Source organism: Hyla sarda, chromosome 13 (genome assembly GCF_029499605.1).
Source record: "Hyla sarda isolate aHylSar1 chromosome 13, aHylSar1.hap1, whole genome shotgun sequence".
Classification (NCBI taxonomy): Eukaryota; Metazoa; Chordata; class Amphibia; order Anura; family Hylidae; genus Hyla; species Hyla sarda.
In genome coordinates, this window is record NC_079201.1 from 37127338 (window position 1) to 37139552 (window position 12215).

Here is a 12215-nt window from a genome sequence, read left to right on the forward strand (position 1 = left end):
GGCCCCATATGTGGACGTTAAGTACTCTGAGGCCTCAGAACAGAAGGAGCGACATTGGACATTTGGAGAGAGAATTTTGCTGAAATTGAAGTCGGGGGCGATGTGTATTAACAAACCTCCCATTATGCCAGAACATCAGAAACCCCCCCACATGTGACACTGTTTTCGCAACTTCACCCCTCACAGAATATTATAAGGGGTGCAGTGAGCATTTACACCCCACTGGCGTTTCACAGATCTTTGGAACAGTGAGCTGTGCAAATGAAAAATTACATTTTTTATTTTCACGGACCACTGTTCAAAAAATCTGTTAGACACCTGGGGGTTGTAAATGCTCACTGTATCCCCTTATTATATTCCTTGAGGGGAGTAGTCCATTGTTCTGGCACCACAGGGGGGGGGCTTTGTATACACACATGGCCTTCAATTCCAGACACATTCTCTCTCCAAAAGCCCAATGGCGCTCCTTCTCTTCTGAGCATTGTAGTTTGCCCACAGAGCACTTTACATCCACATCATATGGGGCATTTACATACTCAGAAGAAATGGGGTTACAAATTTTTCCTATTACCCCTTGTGAAAATGAAAAATTTGGGATAACACCAGGCTTTTCGTGAAAAAAAATGCACATTTTTCATTTTCACATCCAGCTTTAACGGAAATTCATCAAACACCTGTGGGGTGTTATGGCTTACTATACCCCTTGTTATGTTCAGTGGGTATTTTTGTACTCAGAAGAAATTGCGTCACAAATTTTGGGGCTCTTTTTTTCCTTTTACTTCTTGTGAAAATGAAAAGTATGGGGCAACACTAGCATTTTTAACAAGGCCTGTGAAAAATAAAAGAAGCAATCTGATTGGTTGCTATGGGCAACTGGTTAACTTTTCCTCTCACAGGTTTTGATAAATCTCCCCCATTATATTTAATAGATCTAGTCTTCATTTGCAAATCTAGAACTCAGATCGATTCTGATGAATATTAAGGATTTATTTTTAACTCTCCTGTGTCATCTTGTCCTCGTCCTCATCTCCTCCTGTTTGTATGCACTTCCTCTTTTAAATAACCATGAGCAAACTCTCATGTATTCCTTAGCGTAGTTGGGTCTGTGAGGGTTTTATTTCAGGGTTCTGACAATTTTAATGGTAACAATAGCACTACAAACTAAGGAAGGCAAGAACCACCCATGAATGTCATAGACACAGTGCACCCTAACACATGGTCAGTTCAACTGCAGTCTCCTGAAGGTAATGGCAGTTTGTCTCCACTGTGCTTATAAGCAAGGGGGATTGTGGGAAAGCGTGTGCTCTGTTGCCTGGCAACAGGAGGGTTACAGCTCAGAGACAGCTCCATGAGGGAGAACTGTACAGGGATATAAGTTATTTTTGTACCCCTTTGCATAGATGTATGGGACACACATCTGATTTTACCAAATTTCCTCTGTGGGACAATCCTGTTAAAGAAAATTCAATGTATGCATTTCTTTTTATTATTCAGTATTAATAGTCATACATGAAATCCAGCATTATAAAAGTAAAATATACATTATTTCAGCCTAAATTCTTGTTTTAGGTTATAACAGGAGGTCATGTCAAAGGTCAGAGATCTCTTATATTACTTCCCTGTCACCCCCTTTAGTAGGTCACATACACTGAACATATCAATGTGTTTTAGACATTTAGGTGCTTTTCCCTTTCTATGTATGGAAAACTATACATATAGGTGGAGACTTATCAAAACCAGTGCAGAGGAAATGTTGACCAGTTGCCCATAGCAACCAATAAGATTGCTTCTTTCATTTTGAAAAAGGCCTCTGAAAACTGAAAGAAGCAATCTGATTGGTTGCTATGGGCAACTGCTCCCCTCTTCCTCTACACAGGTTTTGATGATTCTCCCCCATAGACTTAATGTACCCATACAGTAATTACACCCCCCAACTCTTTGTGTAATAGAATTCAGAATAAATAGTATATACTTGGTCATTTGTGAACATCAGCAAAGTGTATAGTTAAATGATTATATTTATTAGAATTAACACTATTATTTTGACACATTATATGTAATAGAGCTAGTCATCATTTGCAAGTCTAGAACTCTAGATATATTCTGATCAATATTTAGGATTAATGTACCTCTCCTGTGTCATCTTGTCCTCTTCCTCATCTTCTGCTCTTTGTGTGTGCTCCCTCTGATAGCCAAGGCCTGAACTGTACTAGTGGCTGGTCAAGGTAGCTCCAAACACTTGATGATGTCACATGTGTGATGTCATAAGGGAAACAAAGAAAGGCGGTAAGGCCACTGAATAATATCATAGTGTTATTTTTAATGGGATCTATTAGGCTTCTATCGTGATTTCTAACATTTTACCAGACAAAATATTAAAGAATGTTGTGCTATAAAAAAAAATCCCCATTATATGACTCTGTTGGTGGAAAAATAAAAAGTTATCTTAGAAGCCGGGGAGGAAGAAAAATAAGAAAAGGAAAGCAATGAAATGGGAAGAGTTTAATAGGGTCTGTCACATTTCTGACACTCAGGGATATATTTTCAACCAGAAACTTTGGGGGGCAGCATTAACCCCTTAAGGACATAGGGCGTATGGATACGCCCTGGCTTTCTGGTACTTAAAGACCCAGGACATATCCATACGCCCATGGGAATTTCGGTCCCCGCCATGCGCTGGGCGGGGGCCGGATCGGGGTGACTGCGGATATCAATCAGCAGGAACCCCATGCAAATGCCCATGGGGGGTCAACAGACCCCCCATGTCAGCGATTGGCGCAAATCGCAAGTGAATTCAGACTTGCGATTTGCGCCTTTTCCTGGTCATACGGGTCTCGTGACCCGGGATATAAGGGGGATCGCGGTTGTCTAAGACACCCCCTGAAGGGATAGGAGTGAGGTGGCAGGGGTGCCACCCCTCCTATCCCTTCGATTGGTCGTCAGAAGCGGCCAATAGCAGATCGGGGGCGGGGGGGGGGGGGGTTAACTTTCGTTTTCCCCGTCCTGCCCACCCACAATAGGCGGGGCAGAACGGGGAAACGAAGGGGATCGAACGCCGAAGTCCACTTACCCATCCGGAGGCAGCGGGCGACCGTGATCGGCGGGCGGCGATGTCGTGCGGCAGAAGAGGACAGCTCCCTGGATCCTACGGAAGCCGGTAAGTTGATCTGGAGGGCTAAAGTCTGAGACCACTGTATAGTGGTCTCTAAGCTCTAGCCCTCCAGATGTTGCAAAACTACAACTCCCAGCATGCCCAGACAGCTGTTTGGGCATGCTGGAATATGTAGTTTTGCAACAGCTGGAGGGCTACAGTTTGAGACCACTACACAGTGGTCTCTAAACTGCATCCCTCCAGATGTTGCAAAACTACAACTCCTAGCATGCCCAAACAGCTGTTTACTGTCTGGGCATGCTGGGAGTTGTAGTTTTGCAACACTTTATCTATCTATCTCCTATCTATCTATCTATCTCTCATATCTATCTATCTCATATCTATCTATCTATCTATCTCATATCTATCTCATATCTATCTCGTATCTATCTCATATCTATCTATCTATCTATCTATCTATATCATATCTATCTATCTCATATCTATCAATTTCTCATATCTATCTATCTCCTATCTATCTACCTATCTACCTATCTATCTATCTATCTCCTATCTATCTCAGTGTTTGCTGACCATGGTGCCTCCAGCTGTTGCAAAACTATAACTCCCAGCATGCCTTTGGCTGTCCAGACATGCTGGGAGTTGTAGTTTTGCAACACTTTATCTATCTCCTATATATATATATATATATATATATATATATATATATATATATATATATATATATATTTATATATCATATCTATCAATTTCTCATATCTATCTATCTATCTCAGTGTTTGCTGACCATGGTGCCTCCAGCTGTTGCAAAACTATAACTCCCAGCATGCGTTTGGCTTTCCAGGCATGCTGAAAGTTATAGTTTAGCAACAGCTGGAGGCACCCGGGTTAGGAAACACTGATCTATCTATGTATCTAATATCTATATTATATCTGTGTTTCCAATATACCATTGTACCCAGTATACCAGTGTACCCAATATACCAGTATACCCAGTGATACAGTGTACCCAATATACCAGTGTACCCAATACCCAATATACCAGTGTACCCAGTGATACAGTGTACCCAATATACCATTGTACCCAATATACCAGTGTACCCAATATACCAGTGTACCCAGCGATACAGTGTACCCAATATACCATTATACCCAATATACCAGTGTACCCAGTGATACAGTGTACCCAATATACCATTGTACCCAATATACCAGTGTACCCAGTGATACAGTGTACCCAATATACCAGTGTACCCAATATACCAGTGTACCCAGTGATACAGTGTACCCAATATACCAGTGTACCCAATATACCAGTGTACCCAATATACCAGTGTACCCAATATACCAGTGTACTCAGTGATAGTGTACCCAATATACCAATGTACCCAATATAACAGTGTACCCAGTGATAGTGTTCCCAATATACCAGTATACCCAATATACCAGTGTACCCAGTGATACAGTGTACCCAATATACCAGTGTACCCAGTGATACAGTGTACCCAGTAATACAATGTACACAATATACCAGTGTACCCAGTGATACAGTGTACTCTCCCCAGGGCACCGGCTGCTCTTCTGCCCCACAAAGTGGATAGTCCTGATGGGCAGGGGCATATACTGTCACTGGGGTCCGGGTATATATACTGTCACTGGGGTCCGGGTATATATACTGTCACTGGGGTCCGGGTATATATACTGTCACTGGGGTCCGGATATATATACTGTCACTGGGGTCCGGTAATATATACTGTCACTGGGGTCCGGGTATATATACTGTCACTGGGGTCCGGGTATATATACTGTCACTGGGGTCCAGGTATATATACTGTCACTGGGGTCCGGGTATATATACTGTCACTGGTGTCCGGGTATATATACTGTCACTGGGGTCCGGGTATATATACTGTCGCTGGGGTCCGGGTATATATACTGTCACTGGGGTCCAGGTATATATACTGTCACTGGGGTCCGGGTATATATACTGTCACTGGGGTCTGGGTATATACTGTCACTGGGGTCCGGGTATATACTGTCACTGGGGTCCGGGCATATACTGTCACTGGGGTCCGGGCATATACTGTTACTGGGGTCCGGGCATATACTGTCACTGGGGTCCGGGCATATACTGTCACTGGGGTCCGGGCATATACTGTCACTGGGGTCCGGGTATATACTGTCACTGGGGTCCGGGTATATACTGTCACTGGGGTCCGGGCATATACTGTCACTGGGGTCCGGGCATATACTGTCACTGGGGTCCGGGTATATTCCTCTTTCCTTCCTCATTAAACTAAAGGGCTCTTGTTTTTCTTGTCCTGTGTTTTCAAATATATTTTTTTATAGATAATGTGGAAGTTAGTAGGTGGGGGGGCCTTGAGTTGTGTAAGGGGCCCCAACATTTCTGATGGCAGCCCTGGTCTTGTATATAATCACTTATATGGTATACAGACCCTGTGTACAGCTGGTAACTTTTGCTATATGGGCACTGTGTGGAGGAATACTGGTCTGTGTATAGTGGTTTTATTCAGTACAGTATGGCGGTATTATCAAGTTATTGTGTGATGTATATATTTCCTCCTTGTATACTGGTATTCTTGTGTGATTTATATATTTCCTCCTTGTATACTGGTATTCTTGTGTGATTTATATATTTCCTCCTTGTATACTGGTATTCTTGTGTGGTGGTATATATTTCCTCCTTGTATACTGGTATTCTTGTGTGGTGGTATATATTTCCTCCTTGTATACTGGTATTATTGTGTGATGTATATATTTCCTCCTTGTATACTGGTATTCTTGTGTGATTTATATATTTCCTCCTTGTATACTGGTATTATTGTGTGATGGTATATATTTCGGCAGAGATGTGGCCATGGGTGGAGCTTCACAGGGGGCCCTTGCTTTATTTGGTCCGAGGGCCCTGAGTGTTGTCAGTCGGCCCCTGCCTGGGTGGTCACATGGGCTGGGTAACCTCCTGACCAGCGTGACTCACGTCACGGTATTGTAGGACTCTCCTCCCCCCTGTCAGAAAGAGGATGGTGTGTACTGCTTTCCTGCCTGGCCCACATCCGTCAAAAAATGTTACTGTGTGACAGCGGCTGAGGTCCCACCGGCGGTCCTTGTTCTCTGCTTCTGAAGTCCCCCAAAAAGGTACCACCACCAGTCATGAACTGACTTGCAATTCAGGTACATAGAAAAGCTAGGTGACAATTTCTCACCTAGCTTTTCCATGCTCCTGAATGGCAAGCCTGCCTATAAAAGCTCAGTTTTTATAGGCAGACATGCCATTCAGGAGCATGGAAAACTAGGTGAGAAATTGTCACCTAGCTTTTCTGTGTACCTGAATGGCAATGGTGCTTATCATAGCTCAGCTATTATTGATAGATTTACCTATAACCTTTCTGTCATATCTGTCTATTCTATGGTAAGCAGATATGCCATTCAGGAGCCCAGAAAAGCTAGGTGACAATTTCTCACCTAGCTTTTTCATTCTCCTGAATGGCATATCTGCTTATAATAGCTCAGCTATTTTAGACAGATTTGACTAAAGGCTATAGGTAAATCCTATAATAACTGAGCTATTATAAGCAGATATGCCATTCAGAAGCATGAAAAATCTAAGCGAGAAATTGTCATCCAGCTTTTCTGTGCTCCTTAGTGCCATTTCTGCTTATATTTTAAGCTAATATAGACAGATTTGCCTATAATTAATAGTAGGTTATCCTTATAGGCTATAAGCAGCAATGGCATTCAGGAGCACAGAAAAGCTAGGTGATAAGTTCTCACCTAGCTTTTTTATGCTCCTGAATGGCATATCTACTTATAATAGCACAGCTATTATAGACAGATTGGCCTAGAAGTTATAGACAGGTGTGCTTGACCCCTTCCTGCGAAAAAAAAGTAATAATAAAATTTAATTAACCCTTTCCCTAATAAAAGTTGAATGACCTCCCTTTTCTAATTTTTCAAAGAAACATTTTTTATCCCCCCCCAAAAAAAAAGTGATATCGCTGCTTATAATGTTGAGTAATCTGCATGGTCAATGGCCCAATTTGGGTATTGTTGTAATCGTATGGACCTACAAAATAAAGCTAATGGGAGAGACTTATCAAAACCTGTGTAGAGTAGTGGTGCAGGTGCCCATAGCAACAAATCAGATCGCTTCTTTCATTTTTTAAAAAGCCTCTGAAAAATGCGATCTGATTGGTTGCTATGGGCAACTGCACCACTCTTCCTCACAGGTTTTGATAAATCTCCCCCAATGTGGGACTGTTTGCAAAAAGTGCACTGTGTAGAAAGACCCCAAAATTGCATTTTTATTCAAGTTTGTCCCACAAATATTTGTTTGTTTGTCATTGCAAAGTATAATTGGTGACGCAAAAAAACAAGCCCTTATATGAGTCTGTAGGTAGAAAAAGAAGAGTTATGTCTAGAGATGAGCGAATCGGAGCTGACAAACCCGAATTCATTACGAATTTCAGAAAATATACGATTCGCAACGAATGTGAATATCGCTGCGATTCTATCGCACAAATCGCTTCATTAAACTCTATTTACTGCGGTGCAGGCTCCAGGGCATCTAAAATGGCAGATCCACATGTCAGTATATGGGGCAAGGAATGCTGGGAAGGCGGGAAGGGAGGTAGACATGATGAACCTGAATCACATGCAGGATGTAGCCAGTCACCCCTGTGATGTCACAGCCCTATATAATCGCAGCCATATTGCGGCAAGTCACTTCATTATATTACACTGCAGAAGGATCATAGGACGCAGAGCCTGTGTGTGTTACAGCAGAGAAAAGTGCAGTCCTCCTAACATCCTCCTAGTAACATCAGATAAAAGAAGCGATCTGATTGGTTGCTGTGGGCAACTCAGCAACCAGCATATTCATCTATCCTGGTAATTTATTGTGCATAACGTGACGGATGCGCTTTATTTGTGTTAAACAAAATTGCTTTGTGTTGCTTTTTCATTTTATATATTTCGATAAAAAGGCCCATCAAAATCTTCAGCACCAGGCCCATGATCCTCTTAATCCGGCCCTGACCCTAACACATGCTCAGTTCAACTGCAGTCTCCTGAAGGTAATGGCAGTTTGTCTCCACTGTACTTATAAGCAAGGGGGATTGTGGGAAAGCGTGTGCTCTGTTGCCTGGCAACAGGAGGGTTACAGCTCAGAGACAGCTCCATGAGGGAGAACTGTATAGGGATATAAGTTATTTTTGTACCCCTTTACATAGATGTATGGGACACACATCTGATATTACCAAATGTCCTCTGTGGGACAATCCTGTTAAAGAAAATTCAATGTATGCATTTCTTTTTATGATTCAGTATTAATAGTCATACATGAAATCCAGCATATTAAAAGTAAAATATACATTATTTCAGCCTAAATTCTTGTTTTAGGTTATAACAGGAGGTCATGTCAAAGGTCAGAGATCTCTTATATTACTTCACTGTCATCCCCTTTAGTAGGTCACATACACTGAACAAATCAATGTGTGTTAGACATGTAGGTGCTTTTCCCTTTCTATATATGGAAAACTATACATATAGGTGGAGACTTATCAAAACCAGTGCAGAGGAAATGTTGACCAGTTGCCCATAGCAACCAATAAGATTGCTTCTTTCATTTTGAAAAAGGCCTCTGAAAACTGAAAGAAGCGATCTGATTGGTTGCTATGGGCAACTGCTCCACTCTTCCTCTACACAGGTTTTGATGATTCTCCCCCATAGACTTAATGTACCCATACAGTAATTACACCCCCAACTCTTTGTGTAATAGAATTCAGTATAAATAGTATATACTTGGTCATTTGTGAACATCAGCAAAGTGTATAGTTAAATGATTATTTTTATTACAATTAACACTATTATTTTGACACATTATATGTAATAGATCTAGTCATCATTTGCAAGTCTAGATCTCTAGATGTATTCTGATCAATATTTAGGATTAATGTACCTCTCTTTGGTCATCTTGTCCTCTTCCTCATCTTCTGCTCTTTGTGTGTGCTCCTTCTGATAGCTAAGGCCTGAACTGTACTAGTGGCTGGTCAAGGTAGCTCCAAACACTTGATGATGTCACATGTGTGATGTCATAAGGGAAACAAAGAAAGCCGGTAAGGCCACTGTATAATTTCATAGTGTTATTTTTAATGGGATCTATTAGGCTTCTATTGTGATATCTAACATTTTACCAGACAAAATATTAAAGAATGTTGTGCTATAAAAAAAAAAATCCCCATTATATGACTCTGTTGGTGGAAAAATTTAAAGTTATCTTTGAAGCCGGGGAGGAAGAAAAATAAGAAAAGGAAAGCAATGAAATGGGAAGTGTTTAATAGGGTCTGTCACATTTCTGACACTCAGGGATATATTTTCAACCAGGAACTTTGGGGGGCAGCATTAACCCCTTAAGGACCTAGGGCGTATGGATACGCCCTGGCTTTCTGGTACTTAAAGACCCAGGACATATCCATACGCCCATGGGAATTTCGGTCCCCGCCACGCGCTGGGCGGGGGCCGGATCGGGGTGACTGCGAATATCAATCAGCAGGAACCCCGTGCAAATGCCCATGGGGGGTTATCAGACCCACCCATTTCAGCGATCCGCGCAAATTGCAAGTGAATTCAGACTTGCGATTTGCGCCTATTCCTGGTCATACGGGTCTGGTGACCCGGTGACCCGGGATATAAGGGGGATCGCAGTTGTCTAAGACACCTACGATCCCCCTGAAGGGATAGGAGTGAGGTGGCAGGGGTGCCACCCCTCCTATCCCTGCTATTGGTCGTCAGAAGCGACCAATAGCAGATCGGGGGCGGGGGGGGGGGTGTTAACTTTCGTTTTCCCCGTCCTGCCCACCCACAATAGGCGGGGCAGAACGGGGAAACGAAGGGGACCGAACGCCGAAGTCCACTTACCTATCCGGAGGCAGCGGGCGACCGTGATCGGCGGGCGGCGATGTCGTGCGGCAGAAGAGGACAGCTCCCTGGATCCTACGGAAGCCGGTAAGTTGATCTGGAGGGCTAAAGTCTGAGACCACTGTATAGTGGTCTCTAAGCTCTAGCCCTCCAGATGTTGCAAAACTACAACTCCCAGCATGCCCAGACAGCTGTTTGGGCATGCTGGAATATGTAGTTTTGCAACAGCTGGAGTGCTACAGTTTGAGACCACTACACAGTGGTCTCTAAACTGCATCCCTCCAGATCTTGCAAAACTACAACTTCTGGCATGCCCAAACAGCTGTTTGCTGTCTGGGCATGCTGGGAGTTGTAGTTTTGCAACATCTGGAGGTCCACAGTTTGTAGATCACTGTGCAGTGGTCTATAAACCGGGTTAGTGTCACTTTCCCTTCAGACGCGGCAGTCAACTTTGATCGCCGCGTCTGAAAGGTTAATACAGGGCCTCACCGTGATCGGCGATGTCCTGTATTAGCCGCAGGGACCGCCGCAATAGGGGTGTATTCGCCGTATAAGACGCACCGACTTTTCCCCCCCAGTTTTGGGGAAGAAAAAGTGCGTCTTATACGGCGAAAAACACGGTAAATTAAAAATAAATATATTTTTATGTTTGGGAAATGTATGTATTTTTATTATTTAGAATGTTTTCAAATTTCAATAATTTCCTATCCTTAGAATTCCCTATAAAAAAAAAGAGAACCAATGTGTATTATGTTACAATTTTTCTTGTTTCTTTTTTTTTTTTTACTGTTTAATAATCCCTGAGATTAGCTGCAAGAAAGGAACCATGAGACAGGTAATTAATATTTATATTAACCGCATTTATGAACGTCCATAAGCGTCTCCTGAGTTATGACGGCCGCTAAGCAGGTGAGCGTGCATCATACCAGGTGGGTCCCGGTTGCTATAAGAAACCAGGACCCCTGGCTAATGCCGGCCATCGCCGATCGGGCTTATGTCCGACATTAATTCTTTAGGCGTGGCAATCAAAGTTGATCGCCGCATCTAAAGTGAAAGTAAAATCTTCCCGGCAGCTCAGTCGGCTGATCGGTACCATCGCGGAAAAATCGGGATGTCCCGATCAGCTAGAATGCAACAGGAGAATGCCTTACCTGCCTCCTGCGCTTCTGATCGGCGAATGATTGCTCCAAGACTGAAATCCAGGCTTGAGCAATCAAACGCCGATAACAAACGCTGATAACAATTATTGGGAGGGGGGGGGGCGGAAGGTAACGGTGTAAGTGTGTGTATATATGTAGTGTTTTACTTCTTATTTTTGTGTTAGTGTAGTGTAGGTGTTTTTTCTGTACATACACACAGTCGGGTTTACAGCAAGTTTCCTGATACAAGTTTGAGCCAAGGCAAATTTCCTGCAACTCAAACTCGTAGTGGGAAACTTACTGAAAACCCACTGGTGTGCTATAGCTGTTGCATAACTACAACTCCTAGCATGCAAGGACAGTCAAAGGGCATGCTCAGAGTTGTAGTTGTGCCACCTCACTCCTGCTGGCCAAGGGTTATTGGGGCTATCTCTGACACCACCAATCACACTTTTTTTCCAGGCCACTTGGTCACTAGAGACCCGATAGGCCTGAAAATGTCATATGGAAGGTCACAGTACAGAGACCACTGCACAATGGTCTCCAAACTGTGGCCCTCCAGATGTTGCAAAACTACAACTTTCAGCATGCCCAGAAAGCCAACCCCATGTTTCCTGCTGTGAGTTTGAAAGGGGGCAGGCTCTCTGTGCCGAGTTTTTGGCAGAAAATTTGCACAGATGAAAATCCACCACAAACCCTATTTTATAATGCAGATCTGTCACAAATATGCAGCAAAAACTGCATGCATTACTTGTGAATTTTGTTGCAGATTCACCTTGGATTTCACCCTATACACAGAAAGTGGTGAAATCAGTCACAAAATGCACAACATAATGAGCGACCGTTCTGACTCATTCAAATTTAACTAAAGTTCATTATTTTTCTCTAGGACACAGCATGGTGGCCACAGCTACATCATAAGTATTTATAATTATTTTTTTTTAAAGGGGTACTCCAGCCCTAATACATCTTATCCAAAGGATTGGGGATAAGATGTATGATCGCTGGGTCCCACCGCTGGGGACCCC